Genomic DNA, 11,855 nt, shown 5'->3' on the forward strand with positions numbered 1-11,855 from the left:
CCGCACAACGGAGGAAACGACCTTGTGTTCGGCCGGCCACGTTCGAAATGGGATCCTGTTCATCGAGAGGGGTCTGGCATACCGCAAAACGGAGGATACAGACTTCTATTGGACCTCCTACGGTCGAAACGGGGTCCTGTTGATCGGGAGTTGTGTAGCGTACCGCAAAACGGAGGAAACAGACTTGTGTTGGAGTGCTACGGTCGAAACGGGGGTCCTGTTCATTGGGAGAGGTGTGGCGTACCGCAAAACAGGACTCCACGGGATACTGTTCATCTCCACCGTCGACCTCCTCCAGACTCCACAGGCTACTTTTTATCCACCGTCGACCTCCTCCAGCCTCCACCTGCGACTGTTCATCCACAGGCTCTTGTTCATCTAGCCTCCACCACGCGCTACTCCACCGGTTGCTGTTCAACCAGCCCTCTCCACGGGCACATGTTCAACCACCCCTCCACGGGCTATTGTTCATCAAGCCCTTCACGGGGTCCTGTTCATCCAGCCCCAACCGGCTCGATCGATCGGGGTCCTGTTCATCCAGAGGCCACACCACAGGGTCCTGTTCATCCGCCCACACAGGGGACTGTTCATCCAAACCCCCCCAGCAACACTCACTATTCATCCAGAGGCAGCATCGATTGGCTTCAGTTAGCAGCAGTAGCGAAGGAATCGCTCGATCGGGTTCAGTTAACAGCCATCGATCGATCTCTCGGGTTCAGTAACGCGTAGCCTGCAGTGCAATCGCTCGAGTTCAGTAGGCGAACGCCTCGCTCGGGTTCAGTTAGAGCCCAATGTTGGGGAACGTAGTAATTTCAAAAAAATTCCTACGCACACTCAAGATCATGGTGATGCATAGCAATGAGAGGGGAGAGTGTGTCCACGTACCCTCGTAGACCGAAAGCGGAAGCGTTATGACAACGCGGTTGATGTAGACGTACGTCTTCACGATCCGACTGATCCAAGCACCGAACGTACGGAACCTCCGAGTTCAGCACATGTTCCGCTCGATGATGATCCCCGGACTCCGATCCAGCAGGGTGTCGGGGATGAGTTCCGTCAGCACGACGGGGTGGTGACGATGATGATGTTCTACCGACGCAGGGCTTCACCTAAGCACTGCAACGATATGACCGAGGTGGAATATGGTGGAGGGGGCACCGCACACGGCTAAGGAACGATCACGAAGATCAACTTGTGTGTCTAGAGGTGCCCCCTGCCCCCGTATATAAAGGAGGGAGGGGGAGGTGCCGCCGGCCCCCTAGGGGTGCGCCTGGAGGAGTCCTACTCCCACCGGGAGTAGGACTCCCCCTCTTGCCTTGGTGGAGAAGGAAAGTGGGGAGGGGAAAGAGGAAAGGGGGGGCGCCGCCCCCCTCCTTGTCCTATTCGGACTAGGGGGAGAGGTGGCGCGCGGCTTGCCCTGGCCGGCCCTTCCTCTTCTCCCTCATGGCCCATGTAGGCCCATTAACCCCCCCCGGGGGGGGGGGGGTTCCAGTAACCCCCCGGTACTCCGGAAAAATCCTGATTTCTCCCGGAACGATTCCGTTATCCAAATATAGGCTTCCAATATATCAATCTATATGTCTCGACCATTTCGAGACTCCTCGTCATGTCCGTGATCACACCGGGAATCCGAACAACCTTCGGTACATCAAAACATATAAACTCATAATGAAACTGTCATCGTAACTTTAAGTGTGCGGACCCTACGGGTTCGAGAACTATGTAGACATGACCTCGAACTGTTTCCGGTCAATAACCAATAGCGGAACCTGGATGCTCATATTGGCTCCTACATATTCTATGAAGATCTTTATCGGTCAAACCACATAACAACATACATTGTTCCCTTTGTCATCGGTATGTTACTTGCCCGAGGTTCGATCGTCGGTATCCAATACCTAGTTCAATCTCATTACCGGCAAGTCTCTTTACTCGTTACGTAATGCATCATTCCGTAACCAACTCATTGGCCACATTGCTTGCAAGGCTTATAGTGATGTGCATTACCGAGAGGGCCCAGAGATACCTCTCCGACAATCGGAGTGACAAAACCTAATCTCGAAATACGCCAACTCAACATCTACCTTTGGAGACACCTGTAGAGCTCCTTTATAATCACCCAGTTACGTTGTGACGTTTGGTAGCACACAAAGTGTTCCTCCGGTAAACGGGAGTTGCATAATCTCATAGTTGTAGGAACTTTGTATAAGTCATGAAGAAAGAAATAGCAACATACTAAACGATCAAGTGCTAGGCTAACGGAATGGGTCAAGTCAATCACATCATTCTCCTAATGATGTGATCTCTTTAATCAAATGACAACACATGTCTATGGTTAGGAAACATAACCATCTTAGATTAATGAGCTAGTCAAGTAGAGGCATACTAGTGACATTAAGTTTGTCTATGTATTCACACATGTATCATGTTACCGGTTAATATAATTCTAGCTTGAATAATAAACATTTATCATGATATGAGGAAATAAATAATAACTTTATTATTGCCTCTAGGGCATATTTCCTTCAGTCTCCCACTTGCACTAGAGTTAACAATCTAGATTACACAGTAATGATTCTAACACCCATGGAGTCTTGGTGCTGATCATGTTTTGCTCGTGGAAGAGGCTTAGTCAACGGGTCTGCTACATTCAGATCCATATGTATCTTGCAAATCTCTATGTCTTCCACCTGGACTTGGCCCCGGATGGAATTGAAGTGTCTCTTGATGTGCTTGGTCCTCTTGTGAAATCTGGATTCCTTTGACAAGGCAATTGCACCAGTATTGTCACAGAAGATCTTCACTGGTCCCGATGCACTAGGTATGACACCTAGATCGGAAATGAACTCCTTCATTCAGACTCCTTCATTTGTTGCTTCTGAAGCAGCTATGTACACCGCTTCGCATGTAGATCCCGCCATGACGCTTTGTTTAGAACTGCACCAACTTACAGCTCCACCGTTTAATAAAAACACGTATCCGGTTTGTGATTTAGAATCGTCCGGATCAGTGTCAAAGCTTGCATCGACGTAACCATTTACGACTAGCTCTTTGTCACCTCCATAAACGAGAAACATATCCTTAGTCCTTTTCAGGTATTTCAGGATGTTCTTGACCGCTGTCCAGTGATCCACTCCTGGATTACTTTGGTACCTCCCTGCTAAACTTATTGCTAAGCATACATCAGGGCTAGTACACAACATTGCATACATGATAGAGCCTATGGCTGAAGCATAGGGAACATCTTTCATTTTCTCTCTATCTTCTGTTGTGGTCGGGCATTGAGTCTGACTCAACTTCACACCCTGTAATACAGGCAAGAACCCTTTCTTTGCCTGATCCATTTTGAACTTTTTCAAAACTTCATCAAGGTATGTGCTTTGTGAAAGTCCAATTAAACGTCTTGATCTATCTCTATAGATCTTGATGCCCAATATGTAAGCAGCTTCACCGAGGTCTTTCATTGAAAAACTTTTATTCAAGTATCCCTTTATGCTATCCAGAAATTCTATATCATTTCCAATTAACAATATGTCATCTACATATAATATCAGGAATGCTACAGAGCTCCCACTCACTTTCTTGTAAATACAGGCTTCTCCAAAAGTCTGTATAAAACCATATGCTTTGATCACACTATCAAAGCGTTTATTCCAACTCCGAGATGCTTGCACCAGTCCATAAATGGATCGCTGGAGCTTGCACACTTTGTTAGCACCTTTTGGATCGACAAAACCTTCCGGTTGCATCATATACAACTCTTCTTCCAGAAATCCATTCAGGAATGAAGTTTTTACATCCATTTGCCAAATTTCATAATCATAAAATGCGGCAATTGCTAACATGATTCGGACAGACTTAAGCATCGCTACGGGTGAGAAAGTCTCATCGTAGTCAACCCCTTGAACTTGTCGAAAACCTTTTGCAACAAGTCGAGCTTTGTAGACAGTTATATTACCATCAGCGTCAGTCTTCTTCTTGAAGATCCATTTATTCTCAATAGCTTGCCGATCATTGGGCAAGTCAACCAAAGTCCATACTTTGTTCTCATACATGGATCCTATCTCAGATTTCATGGCTTCAAGCCATTTTGCGGAATCTGGGCTCATCATCGCTTCCTCATAGTTCACAGGTTCGCCATGGTCAAGTAACATGACTTTCAGAACAGGATTACCATACCACTCTGGTGCAGATCTTACTCTGGTAGACCTACGAGGTTTAGTAGAAACTTGATCTAAAGATTCATGATCAATATCATTAGCTTCATCACTAATTGGTGTAGTTGTCACAGGAACCGGTTGTTGTGATGAACTACTTTCCAATAAGGGAGCAGGTACAGTTACCTCATCAAGTTCTACTTTCCTCCCACTCACTTCTTTCGAGAGAAACTCCTTCTCTAGAAAGGATCCGAATTTAGCAACGAAAATCTTGCCCTCAGATTTGTGATAGAAGGTGTACCCAATTATCTCTTTTGGGTATCCTATGAAGACACATTTCTACGATTTGGGTTCGAGCTTATCTGGTTGAAGTTTCTTCACATAAGCATCGCAGCCCCAAACTTTAAGAAACGACAACTTTGGTTTCTTGCCAAACCACAGTTCATAAGGCGTCGTCTCAACGGATTTTGATGGTGCCCTATTTAACGTGAATGTGGCCGTCTCTAAAGCATAACCCCAAAATGATAGCGGTAAATCAGTAAGAGACATCATAGATCGTACCATATCCAATAAAGTACGATTACGACGTTCAGACACACCATTTCGTTGTGGTGTTCCGGGTGGCATGAGTTGCGAAACTATTCTGCATTGTTTCAAATGTAAACCAAACTCGTAACTCAAATATTCTCCTCCACGATCAGATCGTAGAAATTTTATTTTCTTGTTACGATGATTTTCCACTTCACTCTGAAATGCTTTGAACTTTTCAAATGTTTCAGATTTGTGTTTCATCAAGTAGATATACCCATATCTGCTCAAATCATCTGTGAAGGTGAGAAAATAACGATACCCACCGCGAGCCTCAATATTCATTGGGACACATACATCAATATGTATGATTTCCAACAAACTAGTTGCTCGCTCCATAGTTCCGGAGAACGACGTTTTAGTCATCTTGCCCATGAGGCACGGTTCGCAAGTACCAAGTGATTCATAATCAAGTGATTCTAAAAGTCCATCAGTATGGAGTTTCTTCATGCGCTTTACACCGATATGACCTAAACGGTAGTGCCACAAATAAGTTGCGCTATCATTATTAACTCTACATCTTTTGGCTTCAACATTATGAATATGTGTATCACTACTATCGAGATTTAATAAAAATAGACCACTCTGTAAGTGTGCATGACCATAAAAGATATTACTCATATAAATAGAACAACCATTATTCTCTGATTTAAATGAATAACCGTCTCGCATCAAACAAGATCCAGATATAATGTTCATGCTTAACGCTGGCACAAAATAACAATTATTTGGGTCTAAAGCTAATCCCGATGGTAGATGTAGAGGTAGCATGCCGACCGCGATCACATCGACTTTGGAACCATTTCCCACGCGCATCGTCACCTCGTCCTTAGCCAATCTTCCCCTATTCCGTAGTCCCTGTTTCGAGTTACAGATATTAGCAACAGAACCAGTATCAAATACCCAGGTGCTATTGCGAGCATTAGTAAGGTACACATCAATAACATGTATATCACATATACCCTTGTTCACTTTGCCATCCTTCTTATCTGCCAAATACTTGGGGCAGTTCCGCTTCCAGTGTCCAGTCTGCTTGCAGTAGAAGCACTCAGTCTCAGGCTTAGGTCCAGACTTGGGTTTCTTCTCTTGAGCAACAACTTGTTTGCTGTTCTTCTTGAAGTTCCCCTTCTTCTTCCCTTTGCCCTTTTTCTTGAAACTAGTGGTCTTATTGACCATCAGCACTTGATGCTCCTTCTTGATTTCTACCTCCGCAGCCTTTAGCATTGCGAAGAGCTCGGGTATAGTCTTGTCCATCCCTTGCATATTATAGTTCATCACGAAGCTCTTGTAGCTTGGTGGCAGTGATTGAAGAATTCTGTCAATGACACTATCATCAGGAAGATTAACTCCCAGTTGAATCAAGTGATTATTATACCCAGACATTTTGAGTATGTGTTCACTGACAGAACTATTCTCCTCCATCTTACAGCTTCAGAACTTTTTGGAGACTTCATATCTCTCAATCCAGGCATTTGCTTGAAATATTAATTTCAACTCCTGGAACATCTCATATGCTCCATGACGTTCAAAACGTCGTTGAAGACCCGATTCTAAACCGTAAAGCATGGCAAACTGAACTATCGAGTAGTCATCAGCTTTGCTTTGCCAGACGTTCTTAACATCGTCAGTTGCATCTGCAGCAGGCCTGGCACCCAGCGGTGCTTCCAGGACGTAATTCTTCTGTGCAGTAATGAGGATAATCCTTAGGTTACGGACCCAGTCCGTGTAATTGCTACCATCATCTTTCAACTTAGCTTTCTCAAGGAACGCATTAAAATTCAACGGAACAACAACACGAGCCATCTATCTACAAAAAACATAGACAAGCAAAAATACTATCAGGTACTAAGTTCATGATAAATTTAAGTTCAATTAGTCATATTACTTAAGAACTCCCACTTAGACAGACATCTCTCTAGTCATCTAAGTGATCACGTGATCCAAATCAACTAAACCATGTCCGATCATCACGTGAGATGGAGTAGTTTTCAATGGTGAACATCACTATGTTGATCATATCTACTATATGATTCACGCTCGACCTTTCGGTCTTTGTGTTCCGAGGCCATATCTGTATATGCTAGGCTCGTCAAGTTTAACCTGAGTATTTCGTGTGTGCAACTGTTTTGCGCCCGTTGTATTTGAACGTAGAGCCTATCACACCCGATCATCACGTGGTGTCTCAGCATGAAGAACTTTCACAACGGTGCATACTCAGGGAGAACACTTCTTGAAATTTAGTGAGAGATCATCTTAAAATGCTACTGTCAAACAAAGCAAGATAAGATGCATAAAGGATAAACATCACATGCAATCAATATAAGTGATATGATATGGCCATCATCATCTTGTGCTTGTGATCTCCATCTCCAAAGCACCGTCGTGATCACCATCGTCACCGGTGCGACACCTTGATCTCCATCGTAGCATCGTTGTCATTACGCCATCTATTGCTTCTATGACTATCGCTACCGCTTAGTGATAAAGCAAAGCAATTACAGGGCGTTTGCATTTCATACAATAAAGCGACAACCATATGGCTCCTCCCTGTTGCTGATAACTTTGGTTACAAAACATGATCATCTCATACAATAAAATATAGCATCACGTCTTGACCATATCACATCACAACATGCCCTGCAAAAACAAGTTAGACGTCCTCTACTTTGTTGTTGCAAATTTTACGTGGCTGCTATGGGCTGAGCAAGAACCGTTCTTACCTACGCATCAAAACCACAATGATAGTTCGTCAAGTTAGTGCTATTTTAACCTTCGCAAGGACCGGGCGTAGCCACACTCAGTTCAACTAAAGTTAGAGAAGCAGACACCCGCTAGTCACCTGTGTGCGAAGCACGTCGGTAAAACCAGTCTCGCGTAAGCGTACGCGTAAAGTCGGTCCGGGCCGCTTCATCCAACAATACCGCTGAACCAAAGTATGACATGCTGGTAAGCAGTATGACTTGTATCACCCACAACTCAGTTGTGTTCTACTCATGCATATAACATCAACGCATGAAACCTTGGCTTGGATGCCACTGTTGGGGAACGTAGTAATTTCAAAAATTTCCTACGCACACTCAAGATCATGGTGATGCATAGCAACGAGAGGGGAGAGTGTGTCCACGTACCCTCGTAGACCGAAAGAGGAAGCGTTATGACAACACGGTTGATGTAGTCGTACGTCTTCCCGATCCGACCGATCCAAGCACCGAACGTATGGCACCTCCGAGTTCAGCACACATTCACCTCGATGACGATCCCCGGACTCCGGTCCAGCAGAGTGTCGGGGATGAGTTCCGTCAGCACAACGGCATGGTGACGATGATGATATTCTATCGATGCAGGGCTTCGACTAAGCACTGCAACGATATGACCGAGGTGGAATATGGTGGAGGGGGGCGCCGCACACGGCTAAGGAACGATCACGAAGATCGACTTGTGTGTCTAGAGGTGCCCCCTTGCCCCCGTATATAAAGGAGGGAGGGGGAGGTGCGGCCGGCCCCCTAGGGGTGCGCCTGGAGGAGTCCTACTCCCACCGGGAGTAGGACTCCCCCTCTTGCCTTGGTGGAGAATGAAAGGGGGGAGGGGAAAGAGGAAAGGGGGGCGCCGCCCCCCTCCTTGTCCTATTCGGACTAGGGGGAGAGGGGGCGCGCGGCCTGCGTTGGCCGGCCCTTCCTCTTTTCCTCATGGCCTATGTAGGCCCATTAACCCCCGGGGGGGTTCCGGTAACCCCCCGGTACTCCGGAAAAATCCCGATTTCTCCCGAAACGATTCCGTTATCCAAATATAGGCTTCCAATATATCAATCTTTATGTCCCGACCATTTCGAGACTCCTCGTCATGTCCGTGATCACATCTGGGAATCCGAACAACCTTCGGTACATCAAAACAGATAAACTCATAATGAAACTGTCATCGTAACTTCAAGTGTGCGGACCCTACGGGTTCGAAAACTATGTAGACATGACCTCGAACTGTTTCTGGTCAATAACCAATAGCGGAACCTGGATGCTCATATTGGCTCCTACATATTCTATGAAGATCTTTATCGGTCAAACCGCATAACAACATACGTTGTTCCCTTTGTCATCGGTATGTTACTTGCCCGAGGTTCGATCGTCGGTATCCAATACCTAGTTCAATCTCGTTACTGGCAAGTCTCTTTACTCGTTACGTAATGCATCATTCCGTAACCAACTCATTGGCCACATTGCTTGCAAGGCTTATAGTGATGTGCATTACCAAGAGGGCCCAGAGATACCTCTCCGACAATCGGAGTGACAAAACCTAATCTCGAAATACGCCAACTCAACATCTACCTTTGGAGACACCTGTAGAGCTCCTTTATAATCACCCAGTTACGTTGTGACGTTTGGTAGCACACAAAGTGTTCCTCCGGTAAACGGGAGTTGCATAATCTCATAGTTGTAGGAACTTTGTATAAGTCATGAAGAAAGCAATAGCAACATACTAAATGATCAAGTGCTAGGCTAACGGAATGGGTCAAGTCAATCACATCATTCTCCTAATGATGTGATCTCTTTAATCAAATGACAACACATGTCTATGGTTAGGAAATATAACCATCTTTGATTAATGAGCTAGTCAAGTAGAGGCATACTAGTGACATTAAGTTTGTCTATGTATTCACACATGTATCATGTTACCGGTTAATATAATTCTAGCATGAATAATAAACATTTATCATGATATGAGGAAATAAATAATAACTTTATTATTGCCTCTAGGGCATATTTCCTTCATCCAATGCCTCGCACCCACGCGCATGCATGTACGAGAGAAATGCGCAAACCTCCGTGCATCGCTCGGCCCCGACCACCCACCGTAACTGGGAACACCCCAATATTTTCCTTGCCCTCGCTTCTACCACGGTTTTTTCCGTCATGGACGGCCAAAAGAATGTCATGCAGCTGCGTCACCAGCCCACCCAGTACGAAAAGCCTATTTTTCTATCATGATTTTTTGTCATAGAAGTAGGATCTCACCACATCTATGATGATAATAGGTTTTGTCACAATTATCATCATAGAAGTGTCATAAGTATGACATAATTTTTTTTGTTCCGCCCAAAATGTCACGGATGTGTCTTTTTTTTGTAGTGCAAGTACGAGTTGCTGTTTTTTTACATGTTTTTTACATCGTAGGAAATCAATACCAAATGGAGTCCAAACGCAGAGAAACTTTTTGTGGATTTTTTGGACCAGAAGACATTCAGTGGGCCGGAGAGCACCTGGGGGGGGGTGCTCCGAGGGGAGAACAACCCACCAGGGCGCGCCTGGGCCCTGGTGGGTTGTGCCCCATGAAGCGCCTCTTTGCTCTATAAATACCCCAATATTCCAGAAACCCTAGGGGAGTCGACGGAATTTTATTCCAGCCGCCGCAAGTTCCAGAACCACCAGATCCAATGTAGACACCATCACGAAGGGGTGCATCATGTCCATTGGTGCCTCTCCGATGTTGCATGAGTAGTTCTTTGTAGACCTACGGGTCCCTAGTTAGTAGCTAAATGGCTTCCTCTCTCTCTCTTCTGATTCTCAATACAATGGTCTCTTGGAGATCCATATGATGTAACTCTTTTTGCGGTGTGTTTGTCGGGATCCGATGAACTTTGAGTTTATGATCAGATCTATCTTTTTATCCATGAAATTTATTTGAGTCTTATTTGATCTCTTATATGCATGATTACTTACAGCCTCGTATTTCTTCTCCAATATTTGGGTTTTGTTTGACCAACTTGATCTATTTATCTTGCAATGGGAAGAGGTGCTTTGTAGTGGGTTCGATCTTATGGTGCTTGATCCTAGTGATAGAAAGGGAGCCGACATGTATGTATCATTGCTACTAAGGACAAAACAATGGGGGTCTATTTCTACATAAATAGATCTTGTCTACATCATGTCATCGTTCTTATTGCATTACTCCGTTTCTCTATGAACTTAATACACTAGATGCATGCTCGATAGCGGTCGATGTGTGGAGTAATAGTAGTAGATGCAGGCAGGAATCTACTAATCTTGGACATGATGCCTATATACTGATCATTGCCTGGATATCGTCATGATTATTTGAAGTTCTATCAATTGCCCAACAGTTGTTTGTTCACCCACCGTTTGCTATTTTTCTCGAGAGAAGCCACTAGGAAACCTACGGCCCCCAGGTCTCTTCTTTAATATATTTGCCTTTACGATCTATTTTCCTTTGCTTTTATTTTCAGATATATTAAACCAAAAATACAAAAATACCTTGCTGCACTTTATTTTATTTGGCGTTCGATCTATCATTATTTAGAACTCTCTCACGTTCGTTTGCCAATTTCTTGCGCTGTTGCCGGGGAAGATCACATCAAGATAGTCTCCCATCAATGTGTTTTCTAGCGATGTTGCCCGAAAGGGATTGACAACCCCTTTAACACATCGGGTTGCAAGTATTTGTTATTTGTGTGCAGGTGCTGTTCACGTAATGTTGTGTGGTTCTCCTACTGGTTCGATAACCTTGATCTCATCACTGAGGGAAATACCTACCGGCATTGTGCTGCATCATCCCTTCCTCTTTGGGGAAATACCAATGTAGTTCAAGCAGACATCAAAAGGAAGTTCTGGCGTCGTTGCCAGGGAGACATCAACATCTACCAGGTTCTTAATCACAAATCTCATCTCCTTGCAATTTACATTATTTGCCATTTGCCTCTCATTTTCCTCTCCCCCACTTCACAAAAAATTCTCATTTTATTCGCCCTCTTTTTCGTTCACCTTTTTCTCGCCAGATCTCTTGTTTGCTAGCTCTACTTGTGTTACCATGTGCCTTCTATTTGCATGCATCTTTGCTTGCTAATAATCTATTGATATGGATCCTAATCTACTTGCTAATATTTTCAAAATATCCAATTATGATGAACCAATTGCTAGTGAATTGAGCTCACTAGATTATATTTATGAAGTTTTGCTTGAGATCTATGAATCTGAAAATTGTGATGAAGTGTTAAACAAAAAAATATTATAAAAGTGACTAATGATAGCTCCTTGAATGAAAAGCATGATTGCAATGATGTTATTAAAATTCTATTAATGTCAATTGTGTTAATTATATGCA

The sequence above is a fragment of the Triticum aestivum genome, chromosome 7B (assembly GCF_018294505.1).
Source record: "Triticum aestivum cultivar Chinese Spring chromosome 7B, IWGSC CS RefSeq v2.1, whole genome shotgun sequence".
NCBI classification, from domain to species: Eukaryota; Viridiplantae; Streptophyta; class Magnoliopsida; order Poales; family Poaceae; genus Triticum; species Triticum aestivum.